Here is a 20,401-nt window from a genome sequence, read left to right on the forward strand (position 1 = left end):
CAGGGGAAAGCGCGAACGCAGTCCCCCACTACCACAAATTATGCAGTCGAGTTTCCCACATTTGGGGGAAATCGCAGGGGTCAGCACATCCGGAGTGCAATGGATAAGCCTCGCCCTGGGAAAACCACCTTCGTGATCATGGTATCTCCCCTGCCAGGTAAGTATCGATCTTTTGATTTGATACGATTCTTGTCGATTCCATTAAATTTGATTCGATTCCTTTCAATTCAATTAGATTGTTTTCGAGTCGATTCCAATCAATTCGATTCTTTTCTATTCGATTCGATTCTTTTCATTTGATTTGATTCTTTTCGATACGATTCGATTCGATTCCATTTGATTTTTTTCGATTTGATTCGATACGATTCTTTTCATTTCGATTCAAATCGATTCTTTTCGATTCTATTCGTTTCGATTCGATTCGATTCCTTTTCTTTAGATTCGGTTCTTTGCGATTCGATCCTTTTTGATTCGATTCGATTCTTTTCGATTCGAGTCTTTTCGATTCGAATCAATTCGATTCTTTTTGATTTGAATCAATTCTTTTTGATTCAATTCTTTTCCATTCGATTCGATTCTTTTCGATTCGATTCTTTTCGATTCGATATTACTCGATTTGATTGTTTTTGATTTGATTCGAATCTTTTCTATTCTATTCATTTCAATTCTTTTCGATTCGATTTGATACGATTAGATTTTTTTCGATTGGATTCGATTCGGTACGTCGATTCTTTTCGATTCTATTCAGTTAGATTCTTTTCAATTCGGTTTGATTCTTTTTGTTTCGGTTTGATTCTTTTTGATTCAATTCTTTTTGATTCGATTCAATTCTTTTCATTCAATTTGATTCGATTCGATTCTTTTTCTTTCAAATCGATTCATTTCGATTTGATTCTTTTCTATTCGATTCGATTCTCTTCGATTCAATTCAATTCGATTCGATTCTCTTCGATTTAATTCAATTCGATTCTTTTCGATTCGATTCCATTCGATTCTTTTCGATTCAATTCAATTCGATTCTTTTTGTTTCAATTCGATTCTTTTTGATTCTATTCTTTTCCATTCGATTCGAGTCTTTTCTCTTTGATTCGATTCTTTTCGATTCGATTCCTTTCGATTCAATTTGATTCTTTTCGTTTCGATTCTCTTCTTTTCTATTCTATTCGATTCACTTGTTTTTTATTCGATTCGATTCAATTCTTTTCATTCCAATTTGATTCGAATCGACTCTTTTCGATTCAATTCCATTCGGTTTGATTCTATTTGTTTCGATTTGATTCTTTTGGATTTCATTAGATTAGATTCTTTTCGATTCGATTCGAATATTTCATTCAATTCGATTCGATTCGGCTCTTTTCAAATCGATTCGTTTCGATTCGATTCTTTGCTATTCGATTTGATTCTTTTCGTTTCAATTTGATTCTTTTCGATTCGATTCAATTCGATTCAATTCTTTTCAGATCGATTCGATTCTTTTCAATTTGATACGATTCGATTCTTTTCGATTTGATTCGACTCAATGCTTTTCGATTCAATTCGTTTCGATTCTTTTCGATTCGATTCAATTCGATGCTATTCGGTTCTTTTGATTCCATTAAATTTGATTTGATTCTTTTCTACTCAATTAGATTCTTTTCGATTCGTTTCCATACAATTCGATTCTTTTCATTCGATTCGATTCGATTGTTTTCGATTCGATTCAATTTTCTATCAATTCGATTAGATTCTTTTCAAATCGATTCTTTTCGATTCGATTCAATTAGATTTTTTGATTCGATTAAATACAATGCGATTCTTTTGTTTCAATTCGATTCTTTTTTATTCGATTGTTTTCGATTCGATTCGATTCAATTCTTTTCATTTCGATTCGATTCATTTCTATTCAATTCTTTTGATTCTATTCAATTTTTTCGATTCGATTCTTTACGTTTCGAGTCGATTCCTTTCGATTCGATTCTTTTATAATCTATTCAATTCATTTCTTTTCGATTCGATTCAATACAATTGGATTCTTTTCGATTCGATTCCTTACCATTAGATTCTTCTCTATTTGATTCAATTCGATTCTTTCGATTCAATTAGATTCGATTCTTTATGCTTTGATTCGATTCGATTCTTTTAATTTCGATTCGATTTTTTTTCGATTTGATTCTTTCGATTCGATTCGATTCTTTTCACTTCGGTTCGTTTCTTTTCAATTCGATTCGAATCTTTTCGATTCTATTGGATTTGATTCAAATCTTATCGATTTTATTCGATTCGATTCTTTTCTATTCAACTCGATTCTTTTCGATTCGATTCGATTCGACAGTTTTCGTTTCGATTCGATTCTTTTCGATTCGATTTGATTCTTTTCATTTCGATTAGATTCTCTTCGATTCGATTCTTTTCGTTTCGATTAGATTCTTTTCGATTCGATTCGATTCAATTCTTTTCACTTCGACTCGATTCTACTCGGTTCATCTCGAATCGATTCGATTCTTTTTGATTTGATCTATTCGATTCTTTTCGATTCAGTTCGATTCAATTCGATTCTTTTCTATTTGATTCGATTCTTTTCCACTCGATGTGATTTGATTCGTTTTGATTTTTTTCGATTTGTTTCAATTCGAATCTATTCGATTCTTTTCGTTTCAATTCGATTCGATTCTTTTTGATTCAATTCCATTCGATTCGAATAGATTCGATTCTTTTCGATTCGATACGATTCGATTCTTTTCGATGCGAATCAATTCGATTCGATTCTTTTCGATTCGATTCGATTCTTTTAGATTTGATTCGATACGATTCTTTTCTATTCGATTCTTTTCGATTCGATTCGATTCTTTTCGATTCGATTCGATTCGATTCTTTTCAATTTGATTCGTTTCGATTTGAATCTTTTTGTTTTGATTTGATTTTCTACAATTCGATTCTTTGGATTCGATTCTTTTTGATTTGATTAGATTCGATTCATTTCAATTCAAATCAATTCAATATGATTCGATTCGTTGCAATCTGATTCGATTTTTTCGAATCGATTTGATTCGATTCGATTAGTTTCGATTCGATTATCGATTCAATTCAATTCCAATTATTCTCAATTCGATTCGATTATTTTTATTCAATTCTATTATTTTCGATTCGATGCGATTCGATTCGATTCTTTTCGATTCAATCAATTCGATTTGATTCTTTTCAATTCGATTCGATTCTTTTCGATTTGATTGCATTCGATTCAATTGTTTTCGATTTGATTTGATTCTTTCGATTCGATTCGATTCTTTTCATTACGATTCAATTCAATTCGATTCTTTTCGATTCGATTTGATTCTTTTCGGTTCGATTCGATTCTTTTCGATTCGATTCGATTCGACACTTTTCGTTTCGATTCGATTCTTTTCGATTCGATTGATTCTTTTCGTTTCGATTAGATTCTCTTTGATTCGATTCTTTTCGATTCCATTTGATTTGATTCTTCTCCATTCGATTCGATTCAATTCTTTTCGAATCGATTCGATAAGATTCTTTTCATTCGATTCAATTCTGTTCGATTCTATTCTATTTGATTCGGTTCAATTCGATTATTTTCAATTCGATTCTATTCGATTCTTTTCATTTTGATTCGATTCTTTTCGATTCAATTCTTTTCGACTTGGCTTGATTCGATCATTTGGATTCGATTTGTTACATCACGATTCAATTCTTTTCGATTCTGTTCGATTCGATTCTTTCGATTCAGTTCGTTTCGATTCTTTTTGATTCGATTCGATTCTTTTCCATTCGATGATTCGATTAGTTTCGATGTTTTCGAATCGTTTCAATTCGATTCAAATTCTTTTCTATTCGATTTGATTCTTTGCTATCTATTCGATTCTTTTCGATTCGATTCGATTCGATTCGTTTCGATTCCATCTTTTTGATTCGACACGATTCGATTCGAATCTTTTCGATTCGATTCAACTCAACTCAGTTCTTTTCGATTCGATTTTTTCGATTCGATTCTTTTCAATTCGATTCAAATCGATTCATTCCAATTCAATTCTTTCCGATTCGATTCGATTCTTTTCGATTCGATTCGATTCTTTTAATTCGATTCGAGTCTTTTCAATTCGATTCAATTCGATTCTTTTCAATTCAATTCTTTTCGATTCGATTCTTTTCGATTCGATTCGATTTGATTCTTTTCGAATTGATTCATTTCGATTCGATCTTTTTTTTTTTTTTTTTAAAGGATATTATTTCTTTATTGCTGAGAGAGCCGGTCACCGCTCAAGCACCGAGGCGTCCCAAGTAAGGAAACTCCTCGCCACATACAGATACAACCGAAAGTGAGCACCGACGTGAGCGGTCATAAGGACGACACGGGGACGGATGACACGCGAAAAGCCCCGAAGGCCAAGCCGTAACCACAAGAAAGTCAAAGAATAGCTCACGAGGCCTCCGAGGCGCACGCAGCCAGAAACGAGGTCTGATCTTAGCCACCAGAATCACCAGGGGAAAGCGCGAACGCAGTCCCCCACTACCACAAATTATGCAGTCGAGTTTCCCACATTTGGGGAAATCGCAGGGGTCAGCACATCCGGAGTGCAATGGATAAGCCTCGCCCTGGGAAAACCACCTTCGTGATCATGGTATCTCCCCTGCCAGGTAAGTATCGATCTTTTTGATTTGATACGATTCTTGTCGATTCCATTAAATTTGATTCGATTCCTTTCAATTCAATTAGATTGTTTTCGAGTCGATTCCAATCAATTCGATTCTTTTCTATTCGATTCGATTCTTTTCATTTGATTTGATTCTTTTCGATACGATTCGATTCGATTCCATTTGATTTTTTTCGATTTGATTCGATACGATTCTTTTCATTTCGATTCAAATCGATTCTTTTCGATTCTATTCGTTTCGATTGGATTCGATTCCTTTTCTTTAGATTCGGTTCTTTGCGATTCGATCCTTTTTGATTCGATTCGATTCTTTTCGATTCTTTTCGATTCGAGTCTTTTCGATTCGAATCAATTCGATTCTTTTTGATTTGAATCAATTCTTTTTGATTCAATTCTTTTCCATTCGATTCGATTCTTTTCGATTCGATTCTTTTCGATTCGATATTACTCGATTTGATTGTTTTTGATTTGATTCGAATCTTTTCTATTCTATTCATTTCAATTCTTTTCGATTCGATTTGATACGATTAGATTTTTTTCGATTGGATTCGATTCGGTACGTCGATTCTTTTCGATTCTATTCAGTTAGATTCTTTTCAATTCGGTTTGATTCTTTTTGTTTCGGTTTGATTCTTTTTGATTCAATTCTTTTTGATTCGATTCAATTCTTTTCATTCAATTTGATTCGATTCGATTCTTTTCCTTTCAAATCGATTCATTTCGATTTGATTCTTTTCTATTCGATTCGATTCTCTTCGATTCAATTCAATTCGATTCTCTTCGATTTAATTCAATTCGATTCTTTTCGATTCGATTCCATTCGATTCTTTTCGATTCAATTCAATTCGATTCTTTTTGTTTCAATTCGATTCTTTTTGATTCTATTCTTTTCCATTCGATTCGAGTCTTTTCTCTTTGATTCGATTCTTTTCGATTCGATTCCTTTCGATTCAATTTGATTCTTTTCGTTTCGATTCTCTTCTTTTCTATTCTATTCGATTCACTTGTTTTTTATTCGATTCGATTCAATTCTTTTCATTCCAATTTGATTCGAATCGACTCTTTTCGATTCAATTCCATTCGGTTTGATTCTATTTGTTTCGATTTGATTCTTTTGGATTTCATTAGATTAGATTCTTTTCGATTCGATTCGAATATTTCATTCAATTCGATTCGATTCGGCTCTTTTCAAATCGATTCGTTTCGATTCGATTCTTTGCTATTCGATTTGATTCTTTTCGTTTCAATTTGATTCTTTTCGATTCGATTCAATTCGATTCAATTCTTTTCAGATCGATTCGATTCTTTTCAATTTGATACGATTCGATTCTTTTCGATTTGATTCGACTCAATGCTTTTCGATTCAATTCGTTTCGATTCTTTTCGATTCGATTCAATTCGATGCTATTCGGTTCTTTTTGATTCCATTAAATTTGATTTGATTCTTTTCTACTCAATTAGATTCTTTTCGATTCGTTTCCATACAATTCGATTCTTTTCGATTCGATTCGATTCGATTGTTTTCGATTCGATTCAATTTTCTATCAATTCGATTAGATTCTTTTCAAATCGATTCTTTTCGATTCGATTCAATTAGATTTTTTGATTCGATTAAATACAATGCGATTCTTTTGTTTCAATTCGATTCTTTTTTATTCGATTGTTTTCGATTCGATTCGATTCAATTCTTTTCATTTCGATTCGATTCATTTCTATTCAATTCTTTTTGATTCTATTCAATTTTTTCGATTCGATTCTTTACGTTTCGAGTCGATTCCTTTCGATTCGATTCTTTTATAATCTATTCAATTCATTTCTTTTCGATTCGATTCAATACAATTGGATTCTTTTCGATTCGATTCCTTACCATTAGATTCTTCTCTATTTGATTCAATTCGATTCTTTCGATTCAATTAGATTCGATTCTTTATGCTTTGATTCGATTCGATTCTTTTAATTTCGATTCGATTTTTTTTCGATTTGATTCTTTCGATTCGATTCGATTCTTTTCACTTCGGTTCGTTTCTTTTCAATTCGATTCGAATCTTTTCGATTCTATTGGATTTGATTCAAATCTTATCGATTTTATTCGATTCGATTCTTTTCTATTCAACTCGATTCTTTTCGATTCGATTCGATTCGACAGTTTTCGTTTCGATTCGATTCTTTTCGATTCGATTTGATTCTTTTCATTTCGATTAGATTCTCTTCGATTCGATTCTTTTCGTTTCGATTAGATTCTTTTCGATTCGATTCGATTCAATTCTTTTCACTTCGACTCGATTCTACTCGGTTCATCTCGAATCGATTCGATTCTTTTTGATTTGATCTATTCGATTCTTTTCGATTCAGTTCGATTCAATTCGATTCTTTTCTATTTGATTCGATTCTTTTCCACTCGATGTGATTTGATTCGTTTTGATTTTTTTCGATTTGTTTCAATTCGAATCTATTCGATTCTTTTCGTTTCAATTCGATTCGATTCTTTTTGATTCAATTCCATTCGATTCGAATAGATTCGATTCTTTTCGATTCGATACGATTCGATTCTTTTCGATGCGAATCAATTCGATTCGATTCTTTTTTATTCGATTCGATTCGATTCTTTTAGATTTGATTCGATACGATTCTTTTCTATTCGATTCTTTTCGATTCGATTCGATTCTTTTCGATTCGATTCGATTCGATTCTTTTCAATTTGATTCGTTTCGATTTGAATCTTTTTGTTTTGATTTGATTTTCTACAATTCGATTCTTTGGATTCGATTCTTTTTGATTTGATTAGATTCGATTCATTTCAATTCAAATCAATTCAATATGATTCGATTCGTTGCAATCTGATTCGATTTTTTCGAATCGATTTGATTCGATTCGATTAGTTTCGATTCGACTCGATTTGATTCGATTCGATTATCGATTCAATTCAATTCCAATTATTCTCAATTCGATTCGATTATTTTTATTCAATTCTATTATTTTCTTTTCGATGCGATTCGATTCGATTCGATTCTTTTCGATTCAATCAATTCGATTTGATTCTTTTCAATTCGATTCGATTCTTTTCGATTTGATTGCATTCGATTCAATTGTTTTCGATTCGATTTGATTCTTTCGATTCGATTCGATTCTTTTCATTACGATTCAATTCAATTCGATTCTTTTCGATTCGATTTGATTCTTTTCGGTTCGATTCGATTCTTTTCGATTCGATTCGATTCGACACTTTTCGTTTCGATTCGATTCTTTTCGATTCGATTGATTCTTTTCGTTTCGATTAGATTCTCTTTGATTCGATTCTTTTCGATTCCATTTGATTTGATTCTTCTCCATTCGATTCGATTCAATTCTTTTCGAATCGATTCGATAAGATTCTTTTCATTCGATTCAATTCTGTTCGATTCTATTCTATTTGATTCGGTTCAATTCGATTATTTTCAATTCGATTCTATTCGATTCTTTTCATTTTGATTCGATTCTTTTCGATTCAATTCTTTTCGACTTGGCTTGATTCGATCATTTGGATTCGATTTGTTACATCACGATTCAATTCTTTTCGATTCTGTTCGATTCGATTCTTTCGATTCAGTTCGTTTCGATTCTTTTTGATTCGATTCGATTCTTTTCCATTCGATGATTCGATTAGTTTCGATGTTTTCGAATCGTTTCAATTCGATTCAAATTCTTTTCTATTCGATTTGATTCTTTGCTATCTATTCGATTCTTTTCGATTCGATTCGATTCGATTCGTTTCGATTCCATCTTTTTGATTCGACACGATTCGATTCGAATCTTTTCGATTCGATTCAACTCAACTCAGTTCTTTTCGATTCGATTTTTTCGATTCGATTCTTTTCAATTCGATTCAAATCGATTCATTCCAATTCAATTCTTTCCGATTCGATTCGATTCTTTTCGATTCGATTCGATTCTTTTAATTCGATTCGAGTCTTTTCAATTCGATTCAATTCGATTCTTTTCAATTCAATTCTTTTCGATTCGATTCTTTTCGATTCGATTCGATTTGATTCTTTTCGAATTGATTCATTTCGATTCGATCTTTTTGATTTGATACGATTCTTGTCGATTCCATTAAATTTGATTCGATTCCTTTCAATTCAATTAGATTGTTTTCGAGTCGATTCCAATCAATTCGATTCTTTTCTATTCGATTCGATTCTTTTCATTTGATTTGATTCTTTTCGATACGATTCGATTCGATTCCATTTGATTTTTTTCGATTTGATTCGATACGATTCTTTTCATTTCGATTCAAATCGATTCTTTTCGATTCTATTCGTTTCGATTCGATTCGATTCCTTTTCTTTAGATTCGATTCTTTGCGATTCGATCCTTTTTGATTCGATTCGATTCTTTTCGATTCTTTTCGATTCGAGTCTTTTCGATTCGAATCGATTCGATTCTTTTTGATTTGAATCAATTCTTTTTGATTCAATTCATTCTTTCCATTCGATTCGATTCTTTTCGATTCGATTCTTTTCGATTCGATATTACTCGATTTGATTGTTTTTGATTTGATTCGAATCTTTTCTATTCTATTCATTTCAATTCTTTTCGATTCGATTTGATACGATTAGATTTTTTTCGATTGGATTCGATTCAGGTACGTCGATTCTTTTCGATTCTATTCAGTTAGATTCTTTTCAATTCGGTTTGATTCTTTTTGTTTCGGTTTGATTCTTTTTGATTCAATTCTTTTTGATTCGATTCAATTCTTTTCATTCAATTTGATTCGATTCGATTCTTTTCGTTTCAAATCGATTCATTTCGATTTGATTCTTTTCTATTCGATTCGATTCTCTTCGATTCAATTCAATTCGATTCGATTCTCTTCGATTTAATTCAATTCGATTCTTTTCGATTCGATTCCATTCGATTCTTTTCGATTCAATTCAATTCGATTCTTTTTGTTTCAATTCGATTCTTTTTGATTCTATTCTTTTCCATTCGATTCGAGTCTTTTCTCTTTGATTCGATTCTTTTCGATTCGATTCCTTTCGATTCAATTTGATTCTTTTCGTTTCGATTCTCTTCTTTTCTATTCTATTCGATTCACTTGTTTTTTATTCGATTCGATTCAATTCTTTTCATTCCAATTTGATTCGAATCGACTCTTTTCGATCCAATTCCATTCGGTTTGATTCTATTTGTTTCGATTTGATTCTTTTGGATTTCATTAGATTAGATTCTTTTCGATTCGATTCGAATATTTCATTCAATTCGATTCGATTCGGCTCTTTTCAAATCGATTCGTTTCGATTCGATTCTTTGCTATTCGATTTGATTCTTTTCGTTTCAATTTGATTCTTTTCGATTCGATTCAATTCGATTCAATTCTTTTCAGATCGATTCGATTCTTTTCAATTTGATACGATTCGATTCTTTTCGATTTGATTCGACTCAATGCTTTTCGATTCAATTCGTTTCGATTCTTTTCGATTCGATTCAATTCGATGCTATTCGGTTCTTTTTGATTCCATTAAATTTGATTTGATTCTTTTCTACTCAATTAGATTCTTTTCGATTCGTTTCCATACAATTCGATTCTTTTCGATTCGATTCGATTCGATTGTTTTCGATTCGATTCAATTTTCTATCAATTCGATTAGATTCTTTTCAAATCGATTCTTTTCGATTCGATTCAATTAGATTTTTTGATTCGATTAAATACAATGCGATTACTTTTGTTTCAATTCGATTCTTTTTTATTCGATTGTTTTCGATTCGATTCGATTCAATTCTTTTCATTTCGATTCGATTCATTTCTATTCAATTCTTTTTGATTCTATTCAATTTTTTCGATTCGATTCTTTACGTTTCGAGTCGATTCCTTTCGATTCGATTCTTTTATAATCTATTCAATTCATTTTCGATTCGATTCAATACAATTGGATTCTTTTCGATTCGATTCCTTACCATTAGATCCTTCTCTATTTGATTCAATTCGATTCTTTCGATTCAATTAGATTCGATTCTTTATGCTTTGATTCGATTCGATTCTTTTAATTTCGATTCGATTTTTTTTCGATTTGATTCTTTCGATTCGATTCGATTCTTTTCACTTCGGTTCGTTTCTTTTCAATTCGATTCGAATCTTTTCGATTCTATTGGATTTGATTCAAATCTTATCGATTTTATTCGATTCGATTCTTTTCTATTCAACTCGATTCTTTTCGATTCGATTCGATTCGACAGTTTTCGTTTCGATTCGATTCTTTTCGATTCGATTTGATTCTTTTCATTTCGATTAGATTCTCTTCGATTCGATTCTTTTCGTTTCGATTAGATTCTTTTCGATTCGATTCGATTCAATTCTTTTCACTTCGACTCGATTCTACTCGGTTCATCTCGAATCGATTCGATTCTTTTTGATTTGATCTATTCGATTCTTTTCGATTCAGTTCGATTCAATTCGATTCTTTTCTATTTGATTCGATTCTTTTCCACTCGATGTGATTTGATTCGTTTTGATTTTTTTCGATTTGTTTCAATTCGAATCTATTCGATTCTTTTCGTTTCAATTCGATTCGATTCTTTTTGATTCAATTCCATTCGATTCGAATAGATTCGATTCTTTTCGATTCGATACGATTCGATTCTTTTCGATGCGAATCAATTCGATTCGATTCTTTTTTATTCGATTCGATTCGATTCTTTTAGATTTGATTCGATACGATTCTTTTCTATTCGATTCTTTTCGATTCGATTCGATTCTTTTCGATTCGATTCGATTCGATTCTTTTCAATTTGATTCGTTTCGATTTGAATCTTTTTGTTTTGATTTGATTTTCTACAATTCGATTCTTTGGATTCGATTCTTTTTGATTTGATTAGATTCGATTCATTTCAATTCAAATCAATTCAATATGATTCGATTCGTTGCAATCTGATTCGATTTTTTCGAATCGATTTGATTCGATTCGATTAGTTTCGATTCGACTCGATTTGATTCGATTCGATTATCGATTCAATTCAATTCCAATTATTCTCAATTCGATTCGATTATTTTTATTCAATTCTATTATTTTCTTTTCGATGCGATTCGATTCGATTCGATTCTTTTCGATTCAATCAATTCGATTTGATTCTTTTCAATTCGATTCGATTCTTTTCGATTTGATTGCATTCGATTCAATTGTTTTCGATTCGATTTGATTCTTTCGATTCGATTCGATTCTTTTCATTACGATTCAATTCAATTCGATTCTTTTCGATTCGATTTGATTCTTTTCGGTTCGATTCGATTCTTTTCGATTCGATTCGATTCGACACTTTTCGTTTCGATTCGATTCTTTTCGATTCGATTGATTCTTTTCGTTTCGATTAGATTCTCTTTGATTCGATTCTTTTCGATTCCATTTGATTTGATTCTTCTCCATTCGATTCGATTCAATTCTTTTCGAATCGATTCGATAAGATTCTTTTCATTCGATTCAATTCTGTTCGATTCTATTCTATTTGATTCGGTTCAATTCGATTATTTTCAATTCGATTCTATTCGATTCTTTTCATTTTGATTCGATTCTTTTCGATTCAATTCTTTTCGACTTGGCTTGATTCGATCATTTGGATTCGATTTGTTACATCACGATTCAATTCTTTTCGATTCTGTTCGATTCGATTCTTTCGATTCAGTTCGTTTCGATTCTTTTTGATTCGATTCGATTCTTTTCCATTCGATGATTCGATTAGTTTCGATGTTTTCGAATCGTTTCAATTCGATTCAAATTCTTTTCTATTCGATTTGATTCTTTGCTATCTATTCGATTCTTTTCGATTCGATTCGATTCGATTCGTTTCGATTCCATCTTTTTGATTCGACACGATTCGATTCGAATCTTTTCGATTCGATTCAACTCAACTCAGTTCTTTTCGATTCGATTTTTTCGATTCGATTCTTTTCAATTCGATTCAAATCGATTCATTCCAATTCAATTCTTTCCGATTCGATTCGATTCTTTTCGATTCGATTCGATTCTTTTAATTCGATTCGAGTCTTTTCAATTCGATTCAATTCGATTCTTTTCAATTCAATTCTTTTCGATTCGATTCTTTTCGATTCGATTCGATTTGATTCTTTTCGAATTGATTCATTTCGATTCGATCTTTTTGATTTGATACGATTCTTGTCGATTCCATTAAATTTGATTCGATTCCTTTCAATTCAATTAGATTGTTTTCGAGTCGATTCCAATCAATTCGATTCTTTTCTATTCGATTCGATTCTTTTCATTTGATTTGATTCTTTTCGATACGATTCGATTCGATTCCATTTGATTTTTTTCGATTTGATTCGATACGATTCTTTTCATTTCGATTCAAATCGATTCTTTTCGATTCTATTCGTTTCGATTCGATTCGATTCCTTTTCTTTAGATTCGGTTCTTTGCGATTCGATCCTTTTTGATTCGATTCGATTCTTTTCGATTCTTTTCGATTCGAGTCTTTTCGATTCGAATCGATTCGATTCTTTTTGATTTGAATCAATTCTTTTTGATTCAATTCTTTTCCATTCGATTCGATTCTTTTCGATTCGATTCTTTTCGATTCGATATTACTCGATTTGATTGTTTTTGATTTGATTCGAATCTTTTCTATTCTATTCATTTCAATTCTTTTCGATTCGATTTGATACGATTAGATTTTTTTCGATTGGATTCGATTCGGTACGTCGATTCTTTTCGATTCTATTCAGTTAGATTCTTTTCAATTCGGTTTGATTCTTTTTGTTTCGGTTTGATTCTTTTTGATTCAATTCTTTTTGATTCGATTCAATTCTTTTCATTCAATTTGATTCGATTCGATTCTTTTCGTTTCAAATCGATTCATTTCGATTTGATTCTTTTCTATTCGATTCGATTCTCTTCGATTCAATTCAATTCGATTCGATTCTCTTCGATTTAATTCAATTCGATTCTTTTCGATTCGATTCCATTCGATTCTTTTCGATTCAATTCAATTCGATTCTTTTTGTTTCAATTCGATTCTTTTTGATTCTATTCTTTTCCATTCGATTCGAGTCTTTTCTCTTTGATTCGATTCTTTTCGATTCGATTCCTTTCGATTCAATTTGATTCTTTTCGTTTCGATTCTCTTCTTTTCTATTCTATTCGATTCACTTGTTTTTTATTCGATTCGATTCAATTCTTTTCATTCCAATTTGATTCGAATCGACTCTTTTCGATCCAATTCCATTCGGTTTGATTCTATTTGTTTCGATTTGATTCTTTTGGATTTCATTAGATTAGATTCTTTTCGATTCGATTCGAATATTTCATTCAATTCGATTCGATTCGGCTCTTTTCAAATCGATTCGTTTCGATTCGATTCTTTGCTATTCGATTTGATTCTTTTCGTTTCAATTTGATTCTTTTCGATTCGATTCAATTCGATTCAATTCTTTTCAGATCGATTCGATTCTTTTCAATTTGATACGATTCGATTCTTTTCGATTTGATTCGACTCAATGCTTTTCGATTCAATTCGTTTCGATTCTTTTCGATTCGATTCAATTCGATGCTATTCGGTTCTTTTTGATTCCATTAAATTTGATTTGATTCTTTTCTACTCAATTAGATTCTTTTCGATTCGTTTCCATACAATTCGATTCTTTTCGATTCGATTCGATTCGATTGTTTTCGATTCGATTCAATTTTCTATCAATTCGATTAGATTCTTTTCAAATCGATTCTTTTCGATTCGATTCAATTAGATTTTTTGATTCGATTAAATACAATGCGATTCTTTTGTTTCAATTCGATTCTTTTTTATTCGATTGTTTTCGATTCGATTCGATTCAATTCTTTTCATTTCGATTCGATTCATTTCTATTCAATTCTTTTTGATTCTATTCAATTTTTTCGATTCGATTCTTTACGTTTCGAGTCGATTCCTTTCGATTCGATTCTTTTATAATCTATTCAATTCATTTCTTTCGATTCGATTCAATACAATTGGATTCTTTTCGATTCGATTCCTTACCATTAGATCCTCTCTATTTGATTCAATTCGATTCTTTCGATTCAATTAGATTCGATTCTTTATGCTTTGATTCGATTCGATTCTTTTAATTTCGATTCGATTTTTTTTCGATTTGATTCTTTCGATTCGATTCGATTCTTTTCACTTCGGTTCGTTTCTTTTCAATTCGATTCGAATCTTTTCGATTCTATTGGATTTGATTCAAATCTTATCGATTTTATTCGATTCGATTCTTTTCTATTCAACTCGATTCTTTTCGATTCGATTCGATTCGACAGTTTTCGTTTCGATTCGATTCTTTTCGATTCGATTTGATTCTTTTCATTTCGATTAGATTCTCTTCGATTCGATTCTTTTCGTTTCGATTAGATTCTTTTCGATTCGATTCGATTCAATTCTTTTCACTTCGACTCGATTCTACTCGGTTCATCTCGAATCGATTCGATTCTTTTTGATTTGATCTATTCGATTCTTTTCGATTCAGTTCGATTCAATTCGATTCTTTTCTATTTGATTCGATTCTTTTCCACTCGATGTGATTTGATTCGTTTTGATTTTTTTCGATTTGTTTCAATTCGAATCTATTCGATTCTTTTCGTTTCAATTCGATTCGATTCTTTTTGATTCAATTCCATTCGATTCGAATAGATTCGATTCTTTTCGATTCGATACGATTCGATTCTTTTCGATGCGAATCAATTCGATTCGATTCTTTTTGATTCGATTCGATTCGATTCTTTTAGATTTGATTCGATACGATTCTTTTCTATTCGATTCTTTTCGATTCGATTCGATTCTTTTCGATTCGATTCGATTCGATTCTTTTCAATTTGATTCGTTTCGATTTGAATCTTTTTGTTTTGATTTGATTTTCTACAATTCGATTCTTTGGATTCGATTCTTTTTGATTTGATTAGATTCGATTCATTTCAATTCAAATCAATTCAATATGATTCGATTCGTTGCAATCTGATTCGATTTTTTCGAATCGATTTGATTCGATTCGATTAGTTTCGATTCGACTCGATTGATTCGATTCGATTATCGATTCAATTCAATTCCAATTATTCTCAATTCGATTCGATTATTTTTATTCAATTCTATTATTTTCTTTTCGATGCGATTCGATTCGATTCGATTCTTTTCGATTCAATCAATTCGATTTGATTCTTTTCAATTCGATTCGATTCTTTTCGATTTGATTGCATTCGATTCAATTGTTTTCGATTCGATTTGATTCTTTCGATTCGATTCGATTCTTTTCATTACGATTCAATTCAATTCGATTCTTTTCGATTCGATTTGATTCTTTTCGGTTCGATTCGATTCTTTTCGATTCGATTCGATTCGACACTTTTCGTTTCGATTCGATTCTTTTCGATTCGATTGATTCTTTTCGTTTCGATTAGATTCTCTTTGATTCGATTCTTTTCGATTCCATTTGATTTGATTCTTCTCCATTCGATTCGATTCAATTCTTTTCGAATCGATTCGATAAGATTCTTTTCATTCGATTCAATTCTGTTCGATTCTATTCTATTTGATTCGGTTCAATTCGATTATTTTCAATTCGATTCTATTCGATTCTTTTCATTTTGATTCGATTCTTTTCGATTCAATTCTTTTCGACTTGGCTTGATTCGATCATTTGGATTCGATTTGTTACATCACGATTCAATTCTTTTCGATTCTGTTCGATTCGATTCTTTCGATTCAGTTCGTTTCGATTCTTTTTGATTCGATTCGATTCTTTTCCATTCGATGATTCGATTAGTTTCGATGTTTTCGAATCGTTTCAATTCGATTCAAATTCTTTTCTATTCGATTTGATTCTTTGCTATCTATTCGATTCTTTTCGATTCGATTCGATTCGATTCGTTTCGATTCCATCTTTTTGATTCGACACGATTCGATTCGAATCTTTTCGATTCGATTCAACTCAACTCAGTTCTTTTCGATTCGATTTTTTCGATTCGATTCTTTTCAATTCGATTCAAATCGATTCATTCCAATTCAATTCTTTCCGATTCGATTCGATTCTTTTCGATTCGATTCGATTCTTTTAATTCGATTCGAGTCTTTTCAATTCGATTCAATTCGATTCTTTTCAATTCAATTCTTTTCGATTCGATTCTTTTCGATTCGATTCGATTTGATTCTTTTCGAATTGATTCATTTCGATTCGATCTTTTTTTTTTTTTTTTTTTAAAGGATATTATTTCTTTATTGCTGAGAGAGCCGGTCACCGCTCAAGCACCGAGGCGTCCCAAGTAAGGAAACTCCTCGCCACATACAGATACAACCGAAAGTGAGCACCGACGTGAGCGGTCATAAGGACGACACGGGGACGGATGACACGCGAAAAGCCCCGAAGGCCAAGCCGTAACCACAAGAAAGTCAAAGAATAGCTCACGAGGCCTCCGAGGCGCACGCAGCCAGAAACGAGGTCTGATCTTAGCCACCAGAATCACCAGGGGAAAGCGCGAACGCAGTCCCCCACTACCACAAATTATGCAGTCGAGTTTCCCACATTTGGGGAAATCGCAGGGGTCAGCACATCCGGAGTGCAATGGATAAGCCTCGCCCTGGGAAAACCACCTTCGTGATCATGGTATCTCCCCTGCCAGGTAAGTATCGATCTTTTTGATTTGATACGATTCTTGTCGATTCCATTAAATTTGATTCGATTCCTTTCAATTCAATTAGATTGTTTTCGAGTCGATTCCAATCAATTCGATTCTTTTCATTTGATTTGATTCTTTTCGATACGATTCGATTCGATTCCATTTGATTTTTTTCGATTTGATTCGATACGATTCTTTTCATTTCGATTCAAATCGATTCTTTTCGATTCTATTCGTTTCGATTCGATTCGATTCCTTTTCTTTAGATTCGGTTCTTTGCGATTCGATCCTTTTTGATTCGATTCGATTCTTTTCGATTCTTTTCGATTCGAGTCTTTTCGATTCGAATCAATTCGATTCTTTTTGATTTGAATCAATTCTTTTTGATTCAATTCTTTTCCATTCGATTCGATTCTTTTCGATTCGATTCTTTTCGATTCGATAATACTCGATTTGATTGTTTTTGATTTGATTCGAATCTTTTCTATTCTATTCATTTCAATTCTTTTCGATTCGATTTGATACGATTAGATTTTTTTCGATTGGATTCGATTCGGTACGTCGATTCTTTTCGATTCTATTCAGTTAGATTCTTTTCAATTCGGTTTGATTCTTTTTGTTTCGGTTTGATTCTTTTTGATTCAATTCTTTTTGATTCGATTCAATTCTTTTCATTCAATTTGATTCGATTCGATTCTTTTCTTTCAAATCGATTCATTTCGATTTGATTCTTTTCTATTCGATTCGATTCTCTTCGATTCAATTCAATTCGATTCGATTCTCTTCGATTTAATTCAATTCGATTCTTTTCGATTCGATTCCATTCGATTCTTTTCGATTCAATTCAATTCGATTCTTTTTGTTTCAATTCGATTCTTTTTGATTCTATTCTTTTCCATTCGATTCGAGTCTTTTCTCTTTGATTCGATTCTTTTCGATTCGATTCCTTTCGATTCAATTTGATTCTTTTCGTTTCGATTCTCTTCTTTTCTATTCTATTCGATTCACTTGTTTTTTATTCGATTCGATTCAATTCTTTTCATTCCAATTTGATTCGAATCGACTCTTTTCGATCCAATTCCATTCGGTTTGATTCTATTTGTTTCGATTTGATTCTTTTGGATTTCATTAGATTAGATTCTTTTCGATTCGATTCGAATATTTCATTCAATTCGATTCGATTCGGCTCTTTTCAAATCGATTCGTTTCGATTCGATTCTTTGCTATTCGATTTGATTCTTTTCGTTTCAATTTGATTCTTTTCGATTCGATTCAATTCGATTCAATTCTTTTCAGATCGATTCGATTCTTTTCAATTTGATACGATTCGATTCTTTTCGATTTGATTCGACTCAATGCTTTTCGATTCAATTCGTTTCGATTCTTTTCGATTCGATTCAATTCGATGCTATTCGGTTCTTTTTGATTCCATTAAATTTGATTTGATTCTTTTCTACTCAATTAGATTCTTTTCGATTCGTTTCCATACAATTCGATTCTTTTCGATTCGATTCGATTCGATTGTTTTCGATTCGATTCAATTTTCTATCAATTCGATTAGATTCTTTTCAAATCGATTCTTTTCGATTCGATTCAATTAGATTTTTTGATTCGATTAAATACAATGCGATTCTTTTGTTTCAATTCGATTCTTTTTTATTCGATTGTTTTCGATTCGATTCGATTCAATTCTTTTCATTTCGATTCGATTCATTTCTATTCAATTCTTTTTGATTCTATTCAATTTTTTCGATTCGATTCTTTACGTTTCGAGTCGATTCCTTTCGATTCGATTCTTTTATAATCTATTCAATTCATTTCTTTTCGATTCGATTCAATACAATTGGATTCTTTTCGATTCGATTCCTTACCATTAGATTCTTCTCTATTTGATTCAATTCGATTCTTTCGATTCAATTAGATTCGATTCTTTATGCTTTGATTCGATTCGATTCTTTTAATTTCGATTCGATTTTTTTTCGATTTGATTCTTTCGATTCGATTCGATTCTTTTCACTTCGGTTCGTTTCTTTTCAATTCGATTCGAATCTTTTCGATTCTATTGGATTTGATTCAAATCTTATCGATTTTATTCGATTCGATTCTTTTCTATTCAACTCGATTCTTTTCGATTCGATTCGATTCGACAGTTTTCGTTTCGATTCGATTCTTTTCGATTCGATTTGATTCTTTTCATTTCGATTAGATTCTCTTCGATTCGATTCTTTTCGTTTCGATTAGATTCTTTTCGATTCGATTCGATTCAATTCTTTTCACTTCGACTCGATTCTACTCGGTTCATCTCGAATCGATTCGATTCTTTTTGATTTGATCTATTCGATTCTTTTCGATTCAGTTCGATTCAATTCGATTCTTTTCTATTTGATTCGATTCTTTTCCACTCGATGTGATTTGATTCGTTTTGATTTTTTTCGATTTGTTTCAATTCGAATCTATTCGATTCTTTTCGTTTCAATTCGATTCGATTCTTTTTGATTCAATTCCATTCGATTCGAATAGATTCGATTCTTTTCGATTCGATACGATTCGATTCTTTTCGATGCGAATCAATTCGATTCGATTCTTTTCGATTCGATTCGATTCTTTTAGATTTGATTCGATACGATTCTTTTCTATTCGATTCTTTTCGATTCGATTCGATTCTTTTCGATTCGATTCGATTCGATTCTTTTCAATTTGATTCGTTTCGATTTGAATCTTTTTGTTTTGATTTGATTTTCTACAATTCGATTCTTTGGATTCGATTCTTTTTGATTTGATTAGATTCGATTCATTTCAATTCAAATCAATTCAATATGATTCGATTCGTTGCAATCTGATTCGATTTTTTCGAATCGATTTGATTCGATTCGATTAGTTTCGATTCGACTGATATCGATTCAATTCAATTCCAATTATTCTCAATTCGATTCGATTATTTTTATTCAATTCTATTATTTTCTTTCGATGCGATGCGATTCGATTCGATTCTTTTCGATTCAATCAATTCGATTTGATTCTTTTCAATTCGATTCGATTCTTTTCGATTTGATTGCATTCGATTCAATTGTTTTCGATTCGATTTGATTCTTTCGATTCGATTCGATTCTTTTCATTACGATTCAATTCAAT

General features: G+C 31.7%; 3 non-coding genes across 3 annotated transcripts; all 3 read right to left on the reverse strand.

Moving 5' to 3' along the window:
• Positions 1-165, reverse strand: LOC119879422. Its single transcript, XR_005387507.1, has one exon. It is a non-coding gene; the product is annotated as a U1 spliceosomal RNA (small nuclear RNA).
• A 4,308-nt stretch (positions 166-4,473) lies between these two features.
• On the reverse strand, positions 4,474-4,637 carry LOC119879420. Its single transcript, XR_005387505.1, has one exon. It is a non-coding gene; the product is annotated as a U1 spliceosomal RNA (small nuclear RNA).
• Positions 4,638-17,116: 12,479 nt separating this feature from the next.
• LOC119879421 lies at positions 17,117-17,280 on the reverse strand. Its single transcript, XR_005387506.1, has one exon. It is a non-coding gene; the product is annotated as a U1 spliceosomal RNA (small nuclear RNA).
• Between the last annotated feature and the right edge of the window lie 3,121 nt (positions 17,281-20,401).

Source organism: Canis lupus, unplaced genomic scaffold (genome assembly GCF_011100685.1).
Source record: "Canis lupus familiaris isolate Mischka breed German Shepherd unplaced genomic scaffold, alternate assembly UU_Cfam_GSD_1.0 chrUn_S788H951, whole genome shotgun sequence".
In the NCBI taxonomy this organism is placed as follows: Eukaryota; Metazoa; Chordata; class Mammalia; order Carnivora; family Canidae; genus Canis; species Canis lupus.